At 45.3% G+C, this 25,577-nt stretch overlaps 6 non-coding genes across 6 annotated transcripts; 4 read left to right on the top strand and 2 right to left on the bottom strand.

Annotated features, from left to right (window-relative positions):
- The first annotated feature begins 4,550 nt into the window (after nt 1–4,550).
- Nucleotides 4,551–4,663, top strand: LOC135014956 (U5 spliceosomal RNA). The gene has a single exon (XR_010213305.1). It is a non-coding gene; the product is annotated as a U5 spliceosomal RNA (small nuclear RNA).
- A 4,829-nt stretch (nt 4,664–9,492) lies between these two features.
- Nucleotides 9,493–9,656, bottom strand: LOC135014980 (U1 spliceosomal RNA). Its single transcript, XR_010213329.1, has one exon. It is a non-coding gene; the product is annotated as a U1 spliceosomal RNA (small nuclear RNA).
- Nucleotides 9,657–9,800: 144 nt separating this feature from the next.
- LOC135015436 (U5 spliceosomal RNA) lies at nt 9,801–9,916 on the top strand. The gene has a single exon (XR_010213690.1). It is a non-coding gene; the product is annotated as a U5 spliceosomal RNA (small nuclear RNA).
- Nucleotides 9,917–10,186: 270 nt separating this feature from the next.
- On the top strand, nt 10,187–10,302 carry LOC135014935 (U5 spliceosomal RNA). The gene has a single exon (XR_010213283.1). It is a non-coding gene; the product is annotated as a U5 spliceosomal RNA (small nuclear RNA).
- A 286-nt stretch (nt 10,303–10,588) lies between these two features.
- On the top strand, nt 10,589–10,704 carry LOC135015470 (U5 spliceosomal RNA). The gene has a single exon (XR_010213725.1). It is a non-coding gene; the product is annotated as a U5 spliceosomal RNA (small nuclear RNA).
- A 14,105-nt stretch (nt 10,705–24,809) lies between these two features.
- On the bottom strand, nt 24,810–24,973 carry LOC135015030 (U1 spliceosomal RNA). The gene has a single exon (XR_010213379.1). It is a non-coding gene; the product is annotated as a U1 spliceosomal RNA (small nuclear RNA).
- Between the last annotated feature and the right edge of the window lie 604 nt (nt 24,974–25,577).

Here is a 25,577-nt window from a genome sequence, read left to right as displayed (position 1 = left end):
TGTTGTTGGGTTCTACCGTGTTACCTAAATCCCTGATGTATTTTTGGCTAGCAACTAAATCCTTCCTGGGGTCAGGAAATTCGGACACTATTGTTCTTAATTCCATTCTGGAAAATGGAGTGTACATGGCAATGTTCCTTATGGGAGTGGCTCCAGACACATCTGTTTTTCCATTGGGAACTGCTATTACCCTTACAGGAGCAATTCTAACAGCCTCTTCCTGTGTAGATTCTACAGCTTGTTGTGGTACAATTGTTTCAGTGTAGTGCATGGTGCCGTACTTACCCGTTGACACGACCTCACCTATCCCTCCGCTAGGGGCTTTCACTAATCTCGTGGGTGTCGCTGTGCCTACTGTGGTCTCTGCTATGGTGGCTGCAAGAGAGAGAGCTGAAATTGTTGCTGAATCGTCTTCTTGATCACACTCCTGAGGAAGGTTCAAAACAGGGTACATCTTGCACGGGTTAATACTTGCATGAGTTATTTGGTTAACATCATTAACATTTACAGTGTTACTAAGAGTTTGTGTTTTACAACCCAGTGCGTTTCTCTCCGCAATCAACTTCTCTCCTGCAATGTATGGTGGGGGAGGAGCTGTGGCAATCAACTTCCTGACTGCCCCAGATCCCGCCGCCAGAGCCAAACCTCTCTGTATCTCACCTTCCTGGTGCCATAACTGTAAATAATCATGATGCTGAATTCGTCTCTTTGCTGATTTTACGAGACATATCCTCCTCCTTAAATTTTGTAACACCTCTGGACTGAAGCTACCTATTCTTGGGAACTTGTCCCTGTCTTGTACAGTCATTCTCTCCCATTCATCACATAAAGATTCGGTGTGAATTCCATATTTTTCACACATTACATATCGTGCCGACCCAACTGGTCGGTTCACAGAATCAACCTGAACCAGGGTTGATCGCCCCCTACCTGAGCAACTGGCCCCCATAGTCTGTAGGTGTTGCTTAATCCTCCTTGGATTTTCTGTATCAAGGTTTTCAGCAAGCCTTTTCAGACAACCAAATTACTCCACAGTAGGCCGGCGGTGGCGGTTTACCGAGTACCCCACTCACTCGCCCACCTCGACCAATACGACCTGTAAACACCGTTATGATGCCAGCGTACTCGATACAGGGCCCCTATGGAACCTTCAGTTTACTGGAACATATGAGGGTTACCCGCAGGACACTTACTCTTTCCAGTAAAGTTGGGGTTGTTAGATAGTTCCTGAGTGACCAGCGAACTTCCCTTCCAAAAATAAAAAATTACACAAATCACGTCAGAATGTACAAATAGCGTTTGTGACCACTTTACTCTAATGGTATTTAGGTCAGATTACTAACTACTGCACACAATTACGTGTGGTCCAATCGTTCAGTACACGAGCACTATTTGTCATGTACTGAAAGACCAATGGAATCGATGTTTCCGGCCGCGATTCCTTCAGCAAGAGCTTATGGCCTATATGGGTTCTGCACCAACACCCCAGGCGTTGTGCCACTGGACTTTTATAGCGGACCTTTTACCTTACGACCTCCTGGTCTTGTTCCTTATGACCTCCTGGTCTTGTTACCTTATGGTCCGCTATACTCTAATGCTCAAATATTATTTAACCAGGGATGCCTCCCTGGCCACCGTATATGTCACTTACACGTATGTTCCTTGACGAGTACCCGACTTTCCTTTTGGTTCCACCTTAAAGTTATATAAACTTTTGTATACAAAACACACTCACTCAACACATGTACACTTTGTTTCTATATCTATTTCTGCGCAGAAATTGTCTTCAGGCCAAAAGTGTCACCAATTAGGAGCAGGATCTGTTAAACTAAATTTCAGATTTTCCAAAAAATAGATTTGCGTTATTTACCGCTGTGCGTTACTTATCGCTTTTGCGCTAATTATCGCTTTGCGCTAATTATCGCTTTGCGCTAATTCAACTTTTCGTGACTTGGGCTACGTGGGCGTAACCAGACGCTACATTGCGTAGTGAACGCTGCGTGCGTCTGCCTTTTGGATTGCGTGCGCTAGTCTTTGTTAGCGACACGTGTACGCAATGCAAAGGATCCACCGTAACACAATATATTTATTTATCAATGTAGGTGATCCCTGATCATCTACCGCAATCCACACTGCCTGCCTTGTATCTCAGACAAACCGTGTGTTTGTTCTATACTTTAACTATTACCTCTAAAATAACAGCAAATCTCTTTTTTAGCACTTTCTATCAACTATAAAATATTGGCAAACAGGAATAGTGATATACGAAAATGAAACAGAAATGCAGATAAATGTATGCGTACGCAAGACAAAAGAAAAATAAACAGTTTTAAAAGACACAAGCGTTTTGTTCTTACTTCCGGTTACCGGGTTCCTTCAGCACTCTTTGTCTAAGCGAAGCAGACGCTTATCCCGTCAGCAACTGTGAGATAACCTCCCACCCTTTTGCTGGGGGATAATGTCTGCTGATCTACCTAGTGCAGATGTGAAAAGGACCGGACGAGCCCGCAATTGACAATGCTAAATTCCTTGTCGTGTAAACAACCCTTATGAAGCTAAGAACACTGTACGCTGTTTATTTAAGAAATACCGTAATGATACGCTATTTGCGTAACGATCGCTCAGCCGTAGGCGAGACGCTCAAGCGCCACGTTCGCTCACGGCCCAGTGATCACAGGACACGTTATTGGTTATGTCTAGGGGAAAGATTCGCTGTAACGTAGCATACGCTAGAGACCACGAGGAGGTCACCAGCGGTGCAGACGCTCACAACACTATACCTTTATGTGAGTACAGGGTGTAAATGCAACCTTGTGTAACCTGACTATCTACAAAAGCTATTTGAGCGTCACCGACGCTCAAGTGAACACTTAACACTATAGTAAATACACAGATACTGGTTTAGGTTTCCAAGGCCTATTAACTGTATTACGTCTAATATACTTGTAAAAGGGGATAACAGTACATATGATACACTACAATATAACAGAGACTTCCTAACCACAGAACTAAACAATAAATACAAAAAGACAATACTACACTGACCTAAATGCAATACGATACAATACTATAATACTATAAGGTATTTAAGAGAAAAAAAGAGGAGAGAGGGAGAGAGAGAGAGAGAGAGATTGGCTCGCAGAAAGACAATGATTATGGAGAGAACTTACGCACAAAGGGTATGATCGCCAGCGCCTCGATATCCAGCTCCCGATTATCAGCAGATAACCGTTGATGAGAGAGTGAGAGCTGGATGTGGTCGGCCTGCCTATTTATGCTCCACACACAATGCAATCTCCTGGTCCTACAATCCCATTGTCCATTGGCCGAAGGAATTCGGCCCTGCATCATAACAAAAGGTCATAGGGTGATTCATACAGGTGGGCTGTGACGATTTCCAACAGCTCAGGTGGGTGGGAAACTGGGTTTCCCGCCGCATACCTGAGTATGTGTAAATCATAGAAATGGACATAAACTTCTTATGTCCATAACTATTCGCACGAGCGATTAATACGCTCCAAACCAACACCGGAATATTGCTAATTAAATACTCTTCCGATGGGTACCAAACATTGCAGTATGATTCCTGTTAGACCCTTCGTACGATGCAAAGAGGGATTCCTCAGCTCTGGGACATTGTACTTTAACCAAACTTACAGAAACTATCAAAGGGATCATGATCTATAAACTACATTAATTGTGAACATTTGTAACTAATGAGTCGCACGCTACGATCACATAAACTCTACCGTAAATGCGCATACTGCGCGTGCGAGTGCACGCGATTGCGGGTATGCGCTTCCACGGGAGAGCGTACGCATGCGCAGCACGGACCAGTGTGCGGTGCAAATATGGCAACGTGCATTGAGACATTTTTCTGACTTTGACAGTAGGGAGAGGCGGCGCCCGATGCGGCAGCAGTGCGGACCAGGCCAGCGGGTGACTCTCCTTCATGTGCCCTGTGCCCAAATGCAGGGGTGATGGGGGGGGGGGGACGCGGCGCGGGAGACCATCGCGTGGGGGAGCGGCGGGTAGTCAGTGATGCGGAGCGGACCAGGCCAGCGGGTGACTCTCCTTCATGTGCCCTGTGCCCAAATGCAGGGGTGATGGGGGGGGACGCGGGAGACCATCGCGTGGGGGAGCGGCGGGTAGTCAGTGATAGGCTGATACTGTGGGACCCGGGACCCCGGACTCAGGAGCACAGGCGGCAGCAGGCTGCACATAGCCCACATAACATAGTGGAATGTGTTATGATCGCAGAGGTGGGGGGGCGGCGGCACGGCAGGGTTGCAGAAGTAGGCACACAGTCAGTCAACTCACTTTTGAAGGCAGAGTCAGACAGACGTGGTGGGCGCACACGAGCAGCTCCTCTGTTTCTGCTGAGGCACATGATAAAAAAGTGTTCTCTTTCACTTTCGTTCACTAAGCAGTGCCGCCCTCCAGTGGTCGCCGCCCATAGGCAGCTGCCTAAAGCTGCCTAGTGGTAGCGCCGGCCCTGGCTGAATGAGAACTGCTGGCATGGCACTCAGGCGACAGGTGGAATCTTGGTCATGCTCTGGTTTCTCTTCAGAACTAACAAATATTTCGCCTTTTATTAAAGATTTCCGTGGAGAGGAGCAAAACTGAGTTTTATCTCAATTTTTGCATGCCCCATATCATACCTCCCAACTGTCCCGATTTTCGCGGGACAGTCCCGTTTTTTTGGGGACTGTCCCGCTGTCCCACCTGCGGGCCGCAGTGTCCCGCGGTGGGGAGGACAGTTGGGAGGCTCTGTCTGTCGCTGCCCTGCTTAGCAGAGCAGCGGTGAATAGACGCTGTGCGCATGCGCACAGCGTCTATTCACTGAAGTCAGAGGGAGAGGTGGCATGCCAGCGGCTCACAGAGCGCTGGGCATGCCCCCTCAGTGCCGAAAACGGGGGCGTGACTCGCGATCGCGGGTCCTCCCGCGAAGCCACCCCCCCCTTTTACTTAGGCCACGCCCTTTTTGGGAGCGCGCGCGACTTCGCCGCGCGTGTGTCCCTCTATGCGAGCCGACAAAGTTGGGAGGTATGCCCATATTATTGGGGTTTCTTTTATCAGTTTAAAGACAGAACGAGTGTGCTTTCTTGTTAGCTTTAATGTAAGTTTATTTGCATAACAATGACAGTAAATGTTTGTTTCTTTTCAAACAGAACTTTCTTGATCATGCTACTTGCTTGAAAGATCTGGGAGCACATGGAAAACAGTACAAACCATGCAGTATCACAAGAGCCTTTATTTGATCTTTCATGAAGATAGAGCAGAATTGAGGACACGTCAACAATTTCTGCCGAAGGTGGTTCATCTTTCCACATGGTGCCTTTGGCCACTGACACCTTCGTTGAGTCAAAGTCTCTGGCTGTGGTCAGAACTTTGAAAATTTATGTCACCAGAACGGTTCAGATTAGGAAAACAGAGGCTCTGTTTGTCCTGTATGCTCCCAACAGGATTGGGTGTCCTGCTTCCATGCAGACCATTATGCGCTGGATCTGTGGTAAGATTCAGCATGCTCATTCCACGGCAGGATTGCCGTTACTGAATTAGGTGAAGACCCATTCTACTAGAAAGGTGGGTTCATCCTGGGCAGCTGGTCGGGGAGTCTCGGCATTGCAACTTTGCCGAGCAGCTATTTAGTAAACACTTTTGCTAAGTTTTACAAGTTTGATACCTTGGCCGATGATAACCTCAAGTTGGGTCATTCGGTGCTGCAGAGTCGTACGCACTCTTCCACCCGTTCAAGAGCTTTGGTATAACCCCATGGTTCTTAATGTGACCCCAGCATCCTCTAGGTCATATGAGAAAATAGGATTTTAATACCTACCGGTAAATCCTTTTCTCTTAGTCTGTAGAGGATGCTGGGCACCCGTCCCAGTCCATACTGTGTCTGCAGTTATTACTTGTGGTTATACACATGTTGTGTTATGGTTCTGGTCAGCTTTTTGCTGCAATTGTTCATGCCGTTGGCTTGTGTTCTGTTGAATGCCACGTTCTGCGGCATGCTTAAGGTGTGAGCTGGTAAGATGCTCACCTTAGTTTAACAATAAATCCTTTCCTCGAAATGTCCGTCTCCCTGGGCACAGTTCCTATAACTGGAGTCTGGAGGAGGGGCATAGAGGGAGGAGCCAGTTCACACCCTTTGATAGTCTTAAAGTGCCCATGTCTCTTGCGGATCCCGTCTATACCCCATGGTTCTTAATGTGACCCCAGCATCCTCTACGGACTAAGAGAAAAGGATGCCCTTGCGCACTATCCTGACTTCTCCTCCCGTCTGCTTACTTTGTGCCTTCCAACGCACAATGCGAACTACAGGTGGTGCTGTAGGGCCCACACCCTTTTACTTGCCTTACAGAACAGCTCTGGAGCTGTTACAGTGCCCAGCTGCTGCAAGAAATCAGCTTGAATGCTTCAGGGGATGGGGCATGGCCAACATGAGCCCCACACCAAAGGAGGGTGGGGGTGTTTAATGAGAACTAGGGGTCATCCAAGCACTGCAAAAGGCCGCCATGCCCTGCACGCCCCTTTTCTCTTTTCATATGCAGATGAGGGTTCCAGCCAACTTTTGCCCACTGCTTGGATAACATCACTGTATGCAAATCCGTCTGCTGCAGACCTTCCCCCAGGAATGCTTGTACTAGATGTTGCATATGGTTTGATATTTGATGGTGCTTCAGTATTAGGCAGCCTTCCGCCCTCCCATGTTCATCTGAAAAGATGTGGTCTCCCTGCAGTTGTTGTCCCCAGACGAGAGTTCCCTTGTGCTTCCTCAGTTGAATCTCCTTAACTTGACGGGGGAGGGGCTGCCAGAGCAGACACCCTCCCCAGCCCTATCCCAACTCATACTTATTTTGCATATGAGATTTCTTGATCATGAAGATTGTTCTCACAGGGTGAGGTTCATCCATTATATTTTAAAATAGGAAGGTACAAATTACATATTTGAATTGCATTTATGTGCTGGATTCAAATGTCCCCCCCCCCCCCCCTTCCATTCTCAATTGTGCCCGTCAGCAGCTATTCTAAGGTTGCTGCCAATGGGTGTGACACATTTATTTCTTCTGTGGGGTACACTGGACTCCACAAGGATTCACATTGGGGTGTAGAGTAGGATCTTGATCTGAGGCACTAACCGGCTCAAAGCTTTTGACTGTTCCCAAGATGCTCAGTGCATTCTCCTCTATAACCCCGCTTCCATGAACAGGGAGCTCAGTTTGTAGTTGGTGCCTTCAGTAGCAGGCCACTTAACAGGGGCCTGCCTCAGGCAACCTATTCTTAGCTATAAATTTTGACAAGAAAAGAAGAACTTGTTTTATGAGAATCTACAAGGGCTGCAGCAGGCTAGGTCTAATAGACATCTTTACTGCAGCTTCATCACTCCCAGCGGCGCTGTATACTCCCGTGCCCCGGTTGCTGGGTCACTGCAGCGGAGGCTCCGCTTTCATCCTAAGGTCAGTTACACACACACCACCCTTCCGGATCATGAGGCCGCTGATGAAGGGGAGCGTTGCCGTAGGGGGTGGACCGTGTGCGCACTGGCGTGGAAACTGATTACTGGGCAGCCGCTCCACTAGCCACCAGGAACAGTTAAGGAGCACAGGTCTGGGGGTTTTTCTCCTATATTAACCCAATTTTGTACTGCCCGCAGCGCATTGTGATAGGTAATAGGGCCTGATTCAGGTTGGATTGCAATCACAATAAGCGATCCAACTGCAAAAATTGCTAAGAGCATACGCATGTGCCTGCATTTTCTGCGGCACCCCGCAGAGAATGCGATCGCCTCTGCCTGTCAATCGGGGCGGGGGGGGGGGGGATAGGTGGGTCAGCAACACTCCATTTCCAAGTCAGGGATGGAGCGGTGCGGGTGCAAGGCTTCAAAATGGGGTCTGCAACGGAGGAGACACAGGGGGCGTGGTCACAGCGGCTGTATGACATCACATTCAGCCGCTGTGATCACAAAAATGGTGGCGGCTTCCTGCGCGCACATACAGTCTGCACCAGCAGGAGGCTACACCATTTTTTATGATCACGCTGAACTGCAGTGCGACTGCAATTACAGCATGGTCAAGAAGGGAGGCGTCATGCTGGGTGGCCATGCCTTTTCACTGTGCAGGAGCCAGCACCGCTCACACACTAGTCCCCGGGTGCAGCCCCCAACCCCCGGGACACCCGGAGCAACAAAATGTAGATTCAGGCCACCAGGCCACGCCCCTACCTATGAAACCATGCCTCCTTTTTACCATTGCGCTGCTTATCTGCGCGCACTGCATTACAATCTCCCTCGCCACCTCTCTGGGTGTCACCAGTAATAGTGACACCTCTGCCATGCTTGTAGCAGCTGGTCCTAAGATCTACGCCTCAAGCCCTGAGTGTTTGCCCTTGTGACTTGTTGATCATCATAGCGAAGCAGATGCTTACAGAAAACTGCAGGGGCTTAGATTGAAAATAAAAAAATTGATGGGTATAAGGTAGAGAGGAGCGGGTTCGGTTCTCCGAGAACCGAATTCCCCACGAACTCCACGTGGTTTACACTGGTCCGAGGCAGGCTCGGTTGTTCCCGCCTGACTCGGAAAACCTGAACAAGGGAAAATGTCATCATCCCGCTGTCGGATTCTCGCGAGATTCGGATTCCATATAAAGAGCTGCGCGTTGCCGACATTTTTACTCGTGCATTGAAGAGAGAGCGGAATGGACGTGGCTATGTTCTCTCAGTGGAAATCTCAATATCAGTGCTCAGTATCAGTGGTTACTTATTGCTGCTCAGTAATACTAGTAGTGTGTCTCTCCTGCTCAGTGTCAGTTCTCAGTAGTATCCTCATCAGTGCTCAGTATCACTGCTCATTGTCTTGTGCTGCATTGTGGTGCTCAGCATACTACAGTACATTACTAATAGTCCAGTGCTGCATCTTGCTGCTCAGTGTCAGTTCTAGTATCCTCATCAGTGCTCACTATCACTGTTCATTGAATTTTGGTTTTCTGTATACTACAGTAACATAGTAATATAGTAACATATAGTAACATAGTTTTTGAGGTTGAATAGAGGCAAATTGCCCATCGTGTTCAACCTGTTTTAAGTTGTGATGATTCTACATACTTGCTGAATAATGTTTTATGACTAGTTAGCTACTATAACTCATGTTACCCCCGGATTAACCATGTTGATATTTTAAGTATTATAACCTTGGATAGCTTTTTAATTCAGAAATGTATCCATTCCTTTTTTAAATCCAATTACAGAGTCCGCCATTACCACCTTCCCTGGCAGGGAATTCCACATCCTGATTGCCCTAACAGTGAAGATCATAGTATCTCACCTGGCAGGTAAGTAGGAGTTGGGCTAGAGCTGTGGAGGATTGCTGCTCGGGCACCCCCTGTCAAGTGAAGGAGATCCAACTGAGGCAGCACAAGGGAACTCTCGAAAGAAGAACAAGGCTAGAGGAAGATCTGAGACAAAGAAATCTGACTTTTACCAGAGCTGACCAGAGGAAAGCACAAACACAGTCCCCCACTACCACAAATAATGCAGTCGAGTTTCCCACATTTGGGGAAATCACAGGGGTCAGCATACCCAGAATGCAATGAATGAACCTCACCCTGGGAAAACAATCTTCATGACCATGGTATCTCCTATGCAAAATAAGTATGATTTGGGATAGGGCTGGGGAGGGCCGCTGCTCAGGCACATCTCTGTCAAGTAAAGGAGATTCAACTGAGGCAGCACAAGGGAACTCTCATCTGGGGACAACAACTGCAGGGAGAACACATATTTTCAGATGAAAATCTTGGTCATGCTCTGGTTTCTCTTCAGAACGAACAAATCTTTCGCCTTTTACTAAAGATTTCCGTGGAGAGGAGCAAAACTGAGTTTTACCTCAATTTTTGCATGCCCCATCTTTTTGGGGTTTCTTTTATCGGTTTAAAGATAGAATGAGTGTGCTTTAATGAAAGCTCATTTGCATAGAAATTACAGTAAATGTTTGTTTCTTTTCAAACAGAACTTTCTTGACCATGCTACTTGCTTGAAAGATCTGGGAGCACATGGAATACAGTACAAACCATGCTTATAGCAAGGAGAAGCCAGGTGAGAAATCTGCTTTCTTTCAAATTGGGCGCTCACTTTGATCTGAATGAGGACTGCTGGCATGGCACTCAGGCGACAGGTGGAATCTTGGTCATGCTCTGGTTTCTCTTCAGAATGAACAAATCTTTCGCCTTTTATTAAAGATTTCCGTGGAGAGGAGCAAAACTGAGTTTTATCTCAATTTTTGCATGCCCCATATTATTGGGGTTTCTTTTATCAGTTTAAAGACAGAACGAGTGTGCTTTCTTGTTGGCTTTAATGTAAGTTTATTTGTATAACAATGACAGTAAATGTCTGTTTCTTTTCAAGCAGAACTTTCTTGACCATACTAATTGCTTGAAAGATCTGGGAGCACATGGAAAAGAGTACAAACCATGCTTATAGCAAGGGGAAGCCTGGTGAGAAATCTGCTTTCTTTCTTTCATATTGGGTGCTCACTTTGAGCTGAATGAGGACTGCTGGCATGGCACTCAGGCGACAGGTGGAATCTTGGTCATGCTCTGGTTTCTCTTCAGAACGAACAAATCTTTCGCCTTTTACTAAAGATTTCCGTGGAGAGGAGCAAAACTGAGTTTTGTCTCAATTTTTGCATGCCCCATATTATTGGGGTTTCTTTTATCAGTTTAAAGACAGAACGAGTGTGCTTTCTTGTTAGCTTTAATGTAAGTTGCCATAGATGCAGTGAAACACGCGTGTAGGGCACGGCGTGTCCGCGTGTATTTGACTCATGTGAAATGTTATAAAACAAAAATATATGATTATGATGTTAGCTGTTAGTCTCCACTAATAGGGAATAGAAGCTGAGCTATAAGAAAGGAATACACTAGATATGATGTCACTTAGCAATTACAATGTCTAAAGTGCATACAGATAGCTACTAATAACTCTTGATAAGAAAGTATATCAGTGTGGGTATATTTATATGATGGAATATTGGGACTAGTGAATATATATCACTCCTGCTGTCCAGATTGGCAATAACCAGACAATTATGATAAGAGTAGAGATGTCACATGGGCTGCTATAGATATTAATTTAATGCTGTATGTGTCATTTGTTACAAATGGATACATTTTCTATGAGTCAGCCTAGCAGCTGCATGTTCTAACAGAACACTATCCTCACACAGAATCTGCTAACCTTGAGATAACTAAATGACAGTGTGTAACAGTCTCTTTACTATAAGACTGTTACAAAGTAATATATATATTTGAAGTCAGTCTAGCAGCTGTGTGTTCCAGCAGTTTATAAGACAAAGAAAATCTCCTATTGTGGAATCTAGACACATGGGACTGCTGGCCTGTGTCATACTATTTCTATGTAATACCAGTAACATGTATATAACTGTTACATAATTGTTACAAATGGATAAATCTTTGAGTCAGCCTAGCAGCTGCATGTCCTAACAGGACACCATAAATCCTTTACAGTGTAACAAATTGATTGGTAACACTTAAAGGCTGGAGAGCAGTTATATGCCTTACTAGCATACTCAATATACCACATTATTACACCAGTTACCACGATTATTGACAGCGCATTTGATATATTATATTACCCTCACATTGAGTCTGTTTACCTTTAGATAACTAAGTGACCGAATATGTAACAGTTTCTCTATCATAAGACTGTTACAAAGTGAGATAGATATATTTGGAAGTCAGTCAAACAGCTGTGTGTTTCAGCGGTTTATAAGAAAATTCCTCATTGTGGAATCTGGACCACTAAGGGTTATTATATATATAGCACATGGAATTGCCACATCTCCCTATATGATAATTTCATTACACTGTAACATAATAAGAATTAACTCTTTAACAGTGTAAATAGAGAGTAATGAATCTCTGACACATGGAATATATTATTTCTTAGATGAATTGGATAAACCATTATGACAGACACTTTGCTTCCTAATAAGAATTGAGGTGGCTATACCTCTAAGGAAAGCATTATTGCCTACGCCTAGATCAGATTAAATAAGATCTGGCTGAATATATGAAGGAAGGTTGCTATTTATATGAGAATTGGAATTGCTATATTCCTTAAGGCAACCCCACCGATTGATATATGTTGTCAATTAAGTATATCTGAACGGCTATATCTGGACCAGATTTAATAAGATCTGGCTGATTATATGAAGGAGGGCTGCTATTTATATTGGAATTGCCATATTCCTTAAGGCAACCGCACCTGTTGGTATATCTCGCCAATTAACTATATCTAAACAGCTAAATTAAAGCTATTCATCATTTTTTTTAGTTTGGATATTAATAAATATGATCTTTCCATGATGCATAGAGATTTCCCTATCAAGTGATTCCTTATCCGATATAGAAAGCTATCCCCCTATGGTATTGAATTTAGGAATATAGTCTTAGGGGACACAGAGAAATAAGTGATCCCCATCTACCTAAGCACCCCACAAATTGGAGGTTAGCTTACCGGTTATACTCAATCACCCCCACAAATTCGCCAATGGGGATGGCTTCCCGGGAGGTAACCCCTATTGAGTGAAGGGAGTATATAGGATATGACCCAGTGGTACCTGACGACATAGATACTAACAGCTATTTAATAACATTACGCTAGAAAGTGATTATTAGCAACATATATATCTATATAAACAACCCCGCCAGGGTTGTGCCTTCAAAAATAATCACACACGGACACGCTTTTTAAACCTTTTTTTCACATCTCTTTATTCTTCTTATGCACATGTATGTTAGTTCTGTGATTTTAACCTTTATGTTTCACTGCAGTTTGGGATAATAATATTAATATTTATCCAATTTTAATACATACTTAATAAAGGTTATATTTTATGATTCATTCATTCTGTCCAGTGCGTCAACAGTGCAGATTTCTTCTTGTTTTTTCTCCCAAATTCTATAACAATGACAGTAAATGTTGTTACTTTTCAAACAGAACTTTCTTGACCATGCTACTTGCTTGAAAGATCTGTGAGCACATGGAAAACAGTACAAACCATGCAGTATCACAAGAGCTTTTGATCTTTGATCTTTCATGAAGATAGAGCAGAATTGAGGACACATCAACAATTTCTGCCGAAGGTGGTTCATCTTTCCACATGGTGCCTTTGGCCACTGACACCTTCGTTGAGTCAAAGTCTCTGGCTGTGGTCAGAACTTTGAAAATTTATGTCACCAGAACAGTTCAGATTAGGAAAACAGAGGCTCTGTTTGTCCTGTATGCTCCCAACAGGATTGGGTGTCCTGCTTCCATGTAGACCATTATGCGCTGGATCTGTGGTAAGATTCAGCATGCTCATTCCACGGCAGGATTGCCATTACTGAATTAGGTGAAGACCCATTCTACTAGAAAGGTGGGTTCATCCTGGGCAGCTGGTCGGGGAGTCTCGGCATTGCAACTTTGCCGAGCAGCTATTTAGTAAACACTTTTGCTAAGTTTTACAAGTTTGATACCTTGGCTGATGATAACCTCAAGTTGGGTCATTCGGTGCTGCAGAGTCGTACGCACTCTCCCACCCGTTCAAGAGCTTTGGTATAACCCCATGGTTCTTAATGTGACCCCAGCATCCTCTAGGTCGTATGAGAAAATAGGATTTTAATACCTACCGGTAAATCCTTTTCTCTTAGTCCGTAGAGGATGCTGGGCACCCGTCCCAGTCCATACTGTGTCTGCAGTTATTACTTGTGGTTATACACATGTTGTGTTATGGTTCTGGTCAGCTTTTTGCTGCAATTGTTCATGCCGTTGGCTTGTGTTCTGTTGAATGCCACGTTCTGCGGCATGCTTAAGGTGTGAGCTGGTAAGATGCTCACCTTAGTTTAACAATAAATCCTTTCCTCGAAATGTCCGTCTCCCTGGGCACAGTTCCTATAACTGGAGTCTGGAGGAGGGGCATAGAGGGAGGAGCCAGTTCACACCCTTTGAAAGTCTTAAAGTGCCCATGTCTCTTGCGGATCCCGTCTATACCCCATGGTTCTTAATGTGACCCCAGCATCCTCTACGGACTAAGAGAAAAGGATGCCCTTGCGCACTATCCTGACTTCTCCTCCCGTCTGCTTACTTTGTGCCTTCCAACGCACAATGCGAACTACAGGTGGTTGTTCAGCCTCTCACTAAGCCCTTTCTGGCAAATTTGAAGCCTACAGTATAACCACCTTTACTTTTCAATAATCTGTTCAGAAGAGGTGTTTGTAGAACGGTGTTTTATTATTCAGTAAAGGGATCACAGATATGATGCGTTGATTTGATGTACAATACGATATGATGATATGTGATAATGAGGTAAAACTGTTAATGAAACAAGAATATGCAATTATGATATGCATGTGAAAAGCAAAATGGATATACACAAGTACATATAACATAGGCTGTGCAAACATGTGATTACATGTGCGAGTATAAACTACAGTGCAGCTAACATTACTCACTGGCTAAACAGGTTGAGATGAGACATTTAATATACAAACTCACCATCGAATGCTATATGAGAGTTGGACCCATGTAAAGCATGACTGTCTGGGACCATGAGGGAAGTAGAAAGGCTGATCCCAGCTTCTTCATCCCAGAATGCATTGCAAGACTGGCTACAAGAGGCTATGAGGGTCAAATTAATTGATGGGACTGACCACTAGATGGGGCAATAATACAACTTTCTGTAGTAAAAGTAATCAGATCTACACAAAGCAAATGCTGAAGGCATGACACTCCCCGTCTGGTATCACTGGTACCATATTTTAAACTCTAAACAGATAACAATAAGAATAGTTCAGTCACTGGTCTGAGGAACAACTTAGTCTCTCCTCGCTTACAGATCTTGACCTCAACCTTACGAACCTTCCCATCCTTGCTTGGGAACGTCTTGGTGACAAGACTTAAAGGCCATTCATTGCGTTGTGACTGGCAATCTCTGACGAGCACAATGTCACCTGGTTTTAAGTTGGGTTTGGCAACTTGCCACTTGCTCCTTGACTGCAGGGTAGAAAGGTATTGTCTTTTCCATCTGTCCCAAAGGGTGTTTGCAAGGCTTTGAACTTGTCTCCATTGACGTTTGAACAGGTCTTTGGTATTGAATTCTCCAGGAGGAGCATAGGTAATCCCGGTCTTCTGTGTAAGAAGAGTGGCCGGAGTAAGTAGAAGTGGGTCTTCTGGGTCATTAGACACTGAAGTCAATGGTCTTCCGTTGACAATAGCTGAGACTTCAGCCATGAAGGTTGTTAAGCTCTCGTGAGTAAGTCTTGCAGTTCCCACTTGCAAGAATATGGAATCAAGGATTCTGCGTATCATGCCGATCATCCTTTCCCAGGCACCTCCCATATGAGAAGAATGAGGCGGGTTGAAGGTCCATGTACAACCTTGCTCACTGAGATATCTCTCTATGCTTTTAGTGTCAATGTTCGAATTAATTTGTAATTCTTTGGCTGCTCCAATGAAGTTGGTACCTCTGTCGGACCGGATGTGTTTTACTGGGCCACGGATAGCAATGAAGCGTCTAAAGGCATTGATGAAGCTTGAAGTGTCCATTGATTCTATAACTTCGATGTGAACAGCTCTGATGCTCATACAAGTGAATACAACCGCCCAGCGCTTGCTGTTCGCATTCGCACCTCTAGTATGTCGTGTGATGACAGTCCATGGACCAAATACATCAAGACCAACATTGGAGAAAGGAGGGTCTGTACTAAGTCTGTCTGTTGGAAGATTAGCCATCTTCTGAGTTTGGGAAGTACCACGAAGTCTACGGCAAATGATACATTTGAAGATTGTGCTGCTTACACACCTTTTCGCTCCAATAATCCAGAACCCAGCTGATCGTAGAGCTCCTTCGGTAAACAATCGTCCTTGGTGTTTGACTTCGTTGTGATAGTGTTGCACAATTAAAGAAGCTATGTGGTGACTCCCAGGAATGATTAAAGGATTTTTCTCATTTGTCTCCAAGTTTGCTTCTTGAAGACGGCCTCCTACTCTCAATAAATGATTTTCATCAAGAAAAGGGTCTAGCTTTTTTAAGGTGCTGTCTTTGGGAATAGGATTTCCACTGTTAATGCAGTCGATCTCTCCGGAAAAGATTTGGTGCTGCACAACACGGATGATAAGGTTCTTGGATCGTTGTGTTTCTTCTGGTGCGTAAACATTTTGACAGTGGTGCCAACCTTTACATCCATGCACACTTACAGATGCGTTGCGTTTAAATGAATGGACTATGTGAGTTAAGCAGGTAATGGCTCTGACAAGTGATTTCCAAGTTGAAAATCTTTGGAATCTGTGAGGCTGAAGTTGACAATCTGAAGTTACGGTATGGATTGTAGTTATTTGTGGACGAATTTCAACATCTGAGTCTGCGTCTACTAGCTTGAATATGCTACTTTCAGGATTGTTCGAATCTGCCTTGTACAGGAATTCAGGTCCTCTGAGCCATGTAGTGTCTTTGAGGATACTGGCTGGGACAGCTCTTGTAGCGTGATCTGCTGGATTGTGAGCAGTAGATACATAGTGCCACTGTTTTGGATTGGTGGATCTTCTGATTCTTAGCACACGATTGCTGACATAAACATGGAACCGTCTGGTCTCGTTGCATATGTAGCCTAATACTACCTTACTGTCTGTGTAGAAATCTGCTTCAGAGAGTCCAATTGGTAACTCAGATGAAATGAGCTCAGCTAATTCTACAGCTAGTACTGCAGCACAAAGTTCAAGTCTGGGCACTGTGTGTTCTGGACGTGGAGCTAACTTTGCTTTGCCCATGACAAATCCAATATGACATTGTCCCTTGATGTCCATGGTCTTAAGATATGCAACTGCAGCAATTGCTTGGGTTGAGGCATCAGAGAATACACATAGTCTCTGGTTTTGTACTGCTGTAGAAGGCACGGGGGCATATGGACGTGTAATGCGGAGGTTGGTTAAGGTAGATAGAGAATCTTTCCACTCTTGCCACAAGTTTCTTTTCTGGGGAGGCAGTGGGGCATCCCAGTCAATTGACTCACAGGTTAGGTCTCTGAGCAAAGCTTTACCTTGGATAGTGACAGGAGCTGCAAATCCTAAGGGGTCGTACAAGCTGTTTAGAGTAGCGAGAACACCTCTGCGAGTGAAGGGTCTTTCTTCGCTGTTTACTTGGAAGGTAAAGGTGTCAGATTTTAAGTCCCACAAGAGTCCAAGGCTACGTTGAGCTGGTGGGGAATCGGTTCCTAAATCCAAGTCTCTTAAATCGCTGGTATGATCTTGGGAAGGGAAGGCTTCCATCACTACTTTGCTGTTGGAAGCTATTTTGTGAAGCCTCAGGTTTGAACAAGCAAGCATTTCCTGAGCTCTTTTGAGGAGGCTGATTGCTGTCTCGCTGTTGGCATAGATTTTAGGCAGTCATCCACGTAGAAGTCTTTATCTACAAGTTGTCTAACATCAGAACCATACTCTAGCTCACCCTCTTGAGCTGAACGTCTGAGTCCATAGATGGCAACTGCAGGTGAAGGGCTGTTACCAAAGATGTGTACCTTCATGCGATACTCCGTGATGTCTTTTGAGGGGTCATTGTCTCTGAACCAGAAGAATCTTAGGAAATTCCTGTCTTTTTCTCTCACAAGAAAGCAATGAAACATTTGTTGAATGTCAGCTGTGAAGGCAATAGAGTCTTTTCAGAAACGGATGAGTACTCCTAGGAGTTTGTTGTTAAGGTCTGGTCCTGTCAGGAGTACGTCATTTAAAGAAACACCTTCAAACTGGGCACTGGAATCGAACACCACTCTTATCTGACCTGGTTTCTTCGGGTGATATACTCCGAACATTGGCAGGTACCAGCATTCTTCTGTGTCTTTAAGAATGGGAGCTATCTCGGCGTGACCATTCTCAAATATTTTAGCCATAAAGGAGAAGAAATGATCTTTCATCTCTGGTTTCCTGTGAAAGTTGTGTTTAAGTGAAGAGAAGCGTTTGAGTACTTGTTCTCTGTCATTAGGAAGGCGTTGTCTGGGTGTTCTAAAGGGTAGAGGAGCAACCCAGCTGTTGGCATCATCCTTGACTAGTCCTTTCTCCATTATTTCCAAGAATAGTTTGTCCTCTATGGACATTGCCACCTGGTCATCCTTCTTTGTTCTCTGGAAGACTGCGTGTCCCAGATGATCTTGATAGTTGTCACAGATATGGTTGTCACTAGTTGAGTCTATGAAGGTACAGTGTGGTAATTCCTTTATGAGGAAATGGTTATGACATGGCTGGAATAGAGAAGGGCGTCCATTTTCTAAAGTACAGGTAAGCATGCTGTTGACAGAATCTGGATTATGCACATCTCCAAGACATACTTCTCCTATTATTACCCATCCCAGATCCAGTCTTTGAGCGTAAGGTGCGTTATGTGGACCATTAATCTGACTTCTGGCTTTGTGGACTTGTAGGATATCCCTCCCAATGAGTAGATTTATTTGGGCATGTGGATCCAGTTCTGGTATCAGATGTGCTATGCGTTTCAAATGTGTATGGTGTTTAGCTACATCTGGTGTAGGAATCTCACTCCTATTGTCTGGAATCTCGTCACACTCTGTGATAGTTGGTAAAGAGAGACATGTCTTCCCATCCAAGGACTCAATTTGATAGCCAGTTGCTCTCCTTCCTGTTGTCTCAAAACTCCCTGCGCAGGATCTTAAGGAGTAAGGAGTGCTGGGTCCTTTAACATTAAAGGTCTCAAAGAAGATTGATCTGGCTAGAGACCTGTTACTTTGGTCATCTAGGATTGCATAAAGTTTAACGGCTTTGTCTGGATGGCCTTTGGGGTAAACTTTGACTAAACATATTTTGGAGCAGGATCTACCGCTAATGGCATCTTTGCAGACTTCGGTACATTGTGAAGTTATTCCTGGTGTGACTGCAACAGTGTCTTTTTGTTCTACACTGTGCTCCCCGCCATGCTCTGTATCGGTATAACTGTGTTGCAAAGCCCATGGGGGAGGACCAGGGTGTAGAGCGGTATTGTGGTCTGTGCTGTGGCATTCTGTGCAGTTAGCACTAACCTTGCAGTCCTTGGCAAGGTGTGATGTGGAGGAACAGCACTTGTAGCAGATCCTATTCTCCTTTAAGAAGGCTTTGCGGTTCTCCAGGGACTTTTCTCTGAAGGTTCTGCATTTCAGGAGAGGATGCGGTTTGTGATGCAGAGGACATTGCTTGGCTGGATCTTTGTCTGTGGTCTCTTGGCGATTAAAGCTGGTAGACCTGCGGAAAGAATCTGAATAATGCACATTAGTCTTGTGAACTGCAACTGATGTTTTGCGGGGGTTAGGTACCATAGGTGCAGTATTTGTCAAGGTAAAGGCAAAACTAGGATCATTCCTGGTCATAGCTTGCTGGTGTACAAAGTCCACGAAAACTGAGAATGGTGGAAATTGCACTTTGTTCTGCCGCTTATATTTGGAGCCATGGTTGATCCATTGTTCCTGCAGATTATACGGTAGTTTCTGCACTATAGGGTTAACGCCTCTGGCTGTGTCAAGGAAGGCAAGTCCTGGTAAATCTCCCTCACATTTAGCTACTTGAAGTTCTTTTAGTAAGTCACTTAGTTCTCTGAGTCTCTGATAGCCTTTGTTGGGTAACCTGGGGAAATCGTCTATTCTTTTGAACAGAGCACTCTCTATTATCTCTGGTGAGCCATAGCACTCATTAAGTCTATCCCAGATCATCCTAAGTCCATTCTCAGGGTGGTTAATGTTAATCACTCTTATCCTTCTAGCATGTTCTGCAGATTCATTCCCAAGCCATTTAATTAAGATGTCTATCTCTTCACTATGTGAAAGGTCTATTCCTCTGATAGCATTTTGAAAAGAGGACTGCCAGGCTCTGAAGTTCTCAGGGCGATCATTGAACTTTGAAATACTAATCGTGACTAATTCACGGCGGGTGAGAAATTTAGCAAAGTCTAATGTGTCCTGATTGGCTCTTGGAGATGTCGGTACATTAACACGGTAGGTATATGGTGTGTAGTCATACCTGTTAGTGTTGTCTGGTTCCCGACGGTTGGTATCACACCGCTTCTGTGTGAAGTAGGCTGTGTCTTTCTTGGAGTTTGCAGATTCAGACATCTGAGGTGGGGAAGAGTTGTCCCTCATAGGTTCACAGTGTCTAGGATTCTCTTGCTTGCAAATGTGTGGTCTGTTGTCCACTGGTGGTGGCGCTGTAGAGTGTACTTGATTTGTTTGCATGAGGTCTGAATGCGTACCTTGTAAAGATGGAGGGTTGCTACTCCTTTTTGAGACTTGACGTACGTATTCTGATGTGCGTTGCAGTGAATCCTGAGATCCATTCTCTGTGTCAAGTACATTGGTTCTTCTTATATCAGGGAGTTCTGCAGTCTCCAAGATTTCTGCTTCAGCTATGGCAGCCGCTGCCTCCTTCTCTGCAGCGAGCTTCTCGCTGATTGCTTCTAAGCGTTTGCTCTCGATTTTTAATTGCATCTCCTGCTCGGCAAAGTTAGCCCTTACTTTTGCGGCTTCCGCTTTTGCACGTGCCATGATGGCTGCATTACTGACAGACAAGGATTTGGAGGAACCAGAGACTTGGGACCTTGTTTTGTATGAGGATATCGTTTTCTGTGACATGGTGATCTGGTAGAGATGTTTGATTGTGTAGAGACTGCTGTAATGCTGTCTGCAAGTAACTGTTCAGACTGGTCGCAGATCTCTGAGGAGTCAGTATCTTTGAACTGTTATGAAGCTGCTTGACTGTGAAGAGACTGTTGTGTTGCCTTATAAGCGTGGCTGCACTGACTTGTACAGGTTTCTGTGTAGTCAAATGGCGGTACTCCTATTGCTGAGCTGCCATAGTTGGTAGACTGTATAGAAACTGTGTGGCTGTCATATGCAGATAGCTGTGGCTGGCAGTGTAACGGCTCTGTAAGTCAGTATATGTCCCCACTGCTGACAGGCAATGATTTACTGACGGAGTCAGTGTAAGAGAGTCCATCTGCTTGTAGCATTCGATGTTTTACTGTTCAGCCTCTCACTAAGCCCTTTCTGGCAAATTTGAAGCCTACAGTATAACCACCTTTACTTTTCAATAATCTGTTCAGAAGAGGTGTTTGTAGAACGGTGTTTTATTATTCAGTAAAGGGATCACAGATATGATGCGTTGATTTGATGTACAATACGATATGATGATATGTGATAATGAGGTAAAACTGTTAATGAAACAAGAATATGCAATTATGATATGCATGTGAAAAGCAAAATGGATATACACAAGTACATATAACATAGGCTGTGCAAACATGTGATTACATGTGCAAGTATAAACTACAGTGCAGCTAACATTACTCACTGGCTAAACAGGTTGAGATGAGACATTTAATATACAAACTCACCATCGAATGCTATATGAGAGTTGGACCCATGTAAAGCATGACTGTCTGGGACCATGAGGGAAGTAGAAAGGCTGATCCCAGCTTCTTCATCCCAGAATGCATTGCAAGACTGGCTACAAGAGGCTATGAGGGTCAAATTAATTGATGGGACTGACCACTAAATGGGGCAATAATACAACTTTCTGTAGTAAAAGTAATCAGATCTACACAAAGCAAATGCTGAAGGCATGACAGTGGTGCTGCAGGGCCCACACCCTTTTACTTGCCTTACAGAACAGCTCTGGAGCTGTTACAGTGCCCAGCTGCTGCAAGAAATCAGCTTGAATGCTTCAGGGGATGGGGCATGGCCAACATGAGCCCCACACCAAAGGAGGGTGGGGGTGTTTAATGCGAACTAGGGGTCATCCAAGCACCGCAAAAGGCCGCCATGCCCTGCATGCCCCTTTTCTCTTTTCATATGCAGATGAGGGTTCCAGCCAACTTTGGCCCACTGCTTGGATGACATCACCGTATGCAAATCCGTCTTCTGCAGACCTTCCCCCTGGAATGCTTGTACTAGTTGTTGCATATGGTTTGATATTTGATGGTGCTTCAATATTAGGCAGCCTTCCACCCTCCCATGTTCATCTGAACAGATGTGGTCTCCCTGCAGTTGTTGTCCCCAGACGAGAGTTCCCTTGTGCGTCCTCAGTTGAATCTCCTTAACTTGACGGGGGAGGGGCTGCCCGAGCAGCCACCCTCCCCAGCCCTATCCCAACTCATACTTATTTTGCATATGAGATCTCTTGATCATGAAGATTGTTCTCACAGGGTGAGGTTCATCCATTATATTTTAAAATAGGAAGGTACAAATTACATATTTGAATTGCATCTATGTGCTGGATTCAAATGTCCCCCCCCCCCTTCCTTTCTCAATTGTGCCCGTCAGCAGCTATTCTAAGGTTGCTGCCAATGGGTGTGACACATTAATTTCTTCTGTGGGGTACACTGGACTCCACAAGGATTCACATTGGGGTGTAGAGTAGGATCTTGATCTGAGGCACCAACCGGCTCAAAGCTTTTGACTGTTCCCAAGATGCTCAGCGCATCCTCCTCTATAACCCCGCTTCCATGAACAGGGAGCTCAGTTTGTAGTTGGTGCCTTCAGTAGCAGGCCACTTAACAGGGGCCTGCCTCAGGCAGCCTAATCTTAGCTATTAATTTTGACAAGAAAAGAAGAACTTGTTTTATGAGAATCTACAAGGGCTGCAGCAGGCTAGGTCTAATAGACATCTTTACTGCAGCTTCATCACTCCCAGCGGCGCTGTATACTCCCGTGCCCTGGTTGCTGGGTCACTGCAGCGGAGGCTCCAGTTTCTTCCTAAGGTCAGTCACACACACACCGCCCTTCCGGATCACGAGGCCGCTGATGAAGGGGAGCGTGGCCGTAGGGGGTGGACCGTGTGCGCACTGGCGTGGACACTGATTACTGGGCAGCCGCTCCACTAGCCACCAGGTACAGTTAAGGAGCACAGGTCTGGGAGTTTTACTCCTATATTATCCCAATTTTGTACTGCCCGCAGCGCATTGTGATAGGTAATAGGGCCTGATTCAGGTTGGATTGCAATCACAATAAGCGATCCAACTGCAAAAATTGCTAAGAGCATACGCATGTGCCTGCATTTTCTGCGGCACCCCGCAGAGAATGCGATCGCCTCTGCCTGTCAATCGGGGCGGGGGGGGGAGAGGGGGGTCAACAACACTCCATTTCCAAGTCAGGGATGGAGCGGTGCGGGGGCAAGGCTTCAAAATGGGGTCTGCAACGGAGGAGACACAGGGGGCGTGGTCACAGCGGCTGTATGACATCACATTCAGCCGCTGTGATCACAAAAATGGTGGCGGCTTCCTGCGCGCACATACAGTCTGCACCAGCAGGAGGCTACACCATTTTTTATGATCACGCTGAACTGCAGTGCGACTGCAATTACAGCATGGTCAAGAATGGAGGCGTCATGCTGGGTGGCCATGCCCTGTCACTGTGCAGGAGCCAGCACCGCACACACACTAGTCCCCGGGTGCAGCCCCCAACCCCAGGGACACCCGGAGCAACAAAATGTAGATTCAGGCCACCAGGCCACGCCCCTACCTATGAAACCATGCCTCCTTTTTACCATTGCACTGCTTATCTGCGCGCACTGCATTACAATCTCCCTCGCCACCTCTCTGGGTGTCACCAGTGATAGTGACACCTCTGCCATGCTTGTAGCAGCTGGTCCTAAGATCTACGCCTCAAGCCCTGAGTGTTTGCCCTTGTGACTTGTTGATCATCATAGCGAAGCAGATGCTTACAGAAAACTGCAGGGGCTTAGATTGAAAATAAAAAAATTGATGGGTATAAGGTAGAGAGGAGCGGGTTCGGTTCTCCGAGAACCGAATTCCCGACGAACTCCACGTCTTTTACACTGGTCCGAGGCAGGCTCGGTTGTTCCCGCCTGACTCGGAAAACCTGAACAAGGGAAAATGTCATCATCCCGCTGTCGGATTCTCGCGAGATTCGGATTCCATATAAAGAGCTGCGCGTTGCCGCCATTTTTACTCGTGCATTGAAGAGAGAGCGGAGAGGACGTGGCTATGTTCTCTCAGTGGAAATCTCAATATCAGTGCTCAGTATCAGTGGTTACTTATTGCTGCTCAGTAATACTAGTAGTGTGTCTCTCCTGCTCAGTGTCAGTTCTCAGTAGTATCCTCATCAGTGCTCAGTATCACTGCTCATTGTCTTGTGCTGCATTGTGGTGCTCAGCATACTACAGTACATTACTAATAGTCCAGTGCTGCATCTTGCTGCTCAGTGTCAGTTCTAGTATCCTCATCAGTGCTCACTATCACTGCTCATTACATTGTGGTGTTCTGTATACTACAGTAACATAGTAATATAGTAACATATAGTAACATAGTTTTTGAGGTTGAATAGAGGCAAATTGCCCATCGTGTTCAACCTGTTTTAAGTTGTGATGATTCTACATACTTGCTGAATAATGTTTTATGACTAGTTAGCTACTATAACTCATGTTACCCCCGGATTAACCATGTTGATATTTTAAGTATTATAACCTTGGATAGCTTTTTCATTCAGAAATGTATCCATTCCTTTTTTAAATCCAATTACAGAGTCCGCCATTACCACCTTCCCTGGCAGGGAATTCCACATCCTGATTGCCCTAACAGTGAAGATCATAGTATCTCACCTGGCAGGTAAGTAGGAGTTGGGCTAGAGCTGTGGAGGATTGCTACTCGGGCACCCCCTGTCAAGTGAAGGAGATCCAACTGAGGCAGCACAAGGGAACTCTCGAAAGAAGAACAAGGCTAGAGGAAGATCTGAGACAAAGAAATCTGACTTTTACCAGAGCTGACCAGAGGAAAGCACAAACACAGTCCCCCACTACCACAAATAATGCAGTCGAGTTTCCCACATTTGGGGAAATCACAGGGGTCAGCATACCCAGAGTGCAATGAATGAACCTCACCCTGGGAGAACAATCTTTATGACCATGGTGTCGCCTATGCAAAATAAGTATGATTTGGGATAGGGCTGGGGAGGGCCGCTGCTCAGGCACATCTCTGTCAAGTAAAGGAGATTCAACTGAGGCAACACAAGGGAACTCTCATCTGGGGACAACAACTGCAGGGAGAACACATATTTTCAGATGAACATGGGAGGGCAGAAGGCTGCCTAATACTGAAGCACCCCCAAACAACAAACCAAATGCAACTACTAGTGCAAGCATTCCTGGGGGAAGGCCTGCAGCAGATGGATTTGCATATGGTGATGTCATCCAAGCAGTGGGTCAAAGTTGGCTTCAACCCTCGTCTGCATATGAAAATAAAAATGGGGTGTGCAGGGCATGGCGGCCTTTTGCGGCGCTTGGATGACCCCTAGTTCGCATTAAACACCTCCACCTTCCTTCGGTGTGGGGCTCATGTTGGCTATGCCCCAGCCCCTGAAGCATTCAAGCTGATTTCTTGCAGCAGCTGGGCACTGTAACAGCTCCAGAGCTGCTCTGTAAAGCAAGTAAAAGGGTGTGGGCCCTGCAGCACTACCTGTAGTTTGCATTGTGCGTTGGAAGGCACAAAGAAAGCAGACGGGAGAAGTCAGGATAGTGCACAAGGGCATAGAAGGGA

Source organism: Pseudophryne corroboree, unplaced genomic scaffold (assembly GCF_028390025.1).
Source record: "Pseudophryne corroboree isolate aPseCor3 unplaced genomic scaffold, aPseCor3.hap2 scaffold_294, whole genome shotgun sequence".
Lineage (NCBI taxonomy): Eukaryota > Metazoa > Chordata > Amphibia > Anura > Myobatrachidae > Pseudophryne > Pseudophryne corroboree.
This window is presented reverse-complemented; position numbering and strand designations above follow the sequence as displayed.